The sequence below is a fragment of the Triticum dicoccoides genome, chromosome 7A (assembly GCF_002162155.2).
Source record: "Triticum dicoccoides isolate Atlit2015 ecotype Zavitan chromosome 7A, WEW_v2.0, whole genome shotgun sequence".
Taxonomy (NCBI): Eukaryota; Viridiplantae; Streptophyta; class Magnoliopsida; order Poales; family Poaceae; genus Triticum; species Triticum dicoccoides.
In genome coordinates, this window is record NC_041392.1 from 104,792,625 (window position 1) to 104,793,786 (window position 1,162).

A 1,162-nucleotide genomic window follows, 5' to 3' on the forward strand; every position below is an offset into this window, starting at 1 on the left:
GGGGAACATGACCCAGGTTGGCCCCATGAAGCTCCGCCACTGGCCTTATGTGCTTGCCAAATCCATCCATTATCATACCTCTTGATATCAACAGAAACCAAGACAGGAGTAGGATAATATGAAGATCAGTTTAGATATCTGGGAATACCAATTCATCATAGTAGATTAACCAACAAAGAATGGAAATGCATTGAAGCTCGATTTAAAAAGAATTTAAGCTGTCGGAAGGGCTAGCTTATGTCATATGGGGTCGGTTAATTCTTATAAATTTCGCGTTGACGAGTATGTCGATATTCCTACTATCCTTCTTTGAAGTACCCATGGGGGTACCGAAAATTTTGGATTTTTATTGATCTCGCTTTTTGTCAAATAGATGAAAACTGAAAAGAAATCCAGACTAGCCAAATCGGGCATATGTAGACCGAAAGACCAAGAAGGTTTAGGTATCAAAAATCTTGAGATGAAGAATAAATGCTTACTCAGTAAATGGTTAATAGATTATCGGTTGCGGGGATGGTGTGTGGATATAGTTGTTGCGTAACAAGTATTTACAACCCGTCACGAAAGTATTTTTGTCCAAAGTTTGCAGTTTTCCTACAGGTATTAGTAGTCAAATTTACCAAAGCTTGTTGTTTTCTTTATTCGCGTGAAAGAAAGAGGACCTTTGGCTAGGGTTTCTTGTGCCTCCTGCCGGTGCTGCACGCCGGTCTACCTCTTCTCCTGTGATTTTAGGGCCATAGAGGCGTGATGGATCACGACCCTTGCTGGCACGAGGGGGGGGGGCTCCGATTTTTCATGCTTTTTTTAGTCTTGTTAAGGTTTATGTCCTGTTCAGGGAGGCGAGGCGAGGCGACAGCTCTCTAAAGATGGAACAAGGTTCTCCCTGCCTAGTCCCATTCCGGTGGTGTTTCTAGTATCGTCGAAGGACGTGCGAAGGTTTGTCTCCTGCGGATTTCATGGGATTCGGTCGTCGTTTGTCTTTGGTGGATCCTCGTGGATTCTATCTTTGTTCGTATGTGTTCCCTTGTCTATAGGTTGGATCCTTTTGATCTACGCTTCTCTTTATCGGTGGCAGTTATTGTTCTGATGCGCTAATCCTATGGGGTCTTAGCAGGACGACTTCTCGATTGTCTACTACAACACGGTTTGTCCGACCCTGATG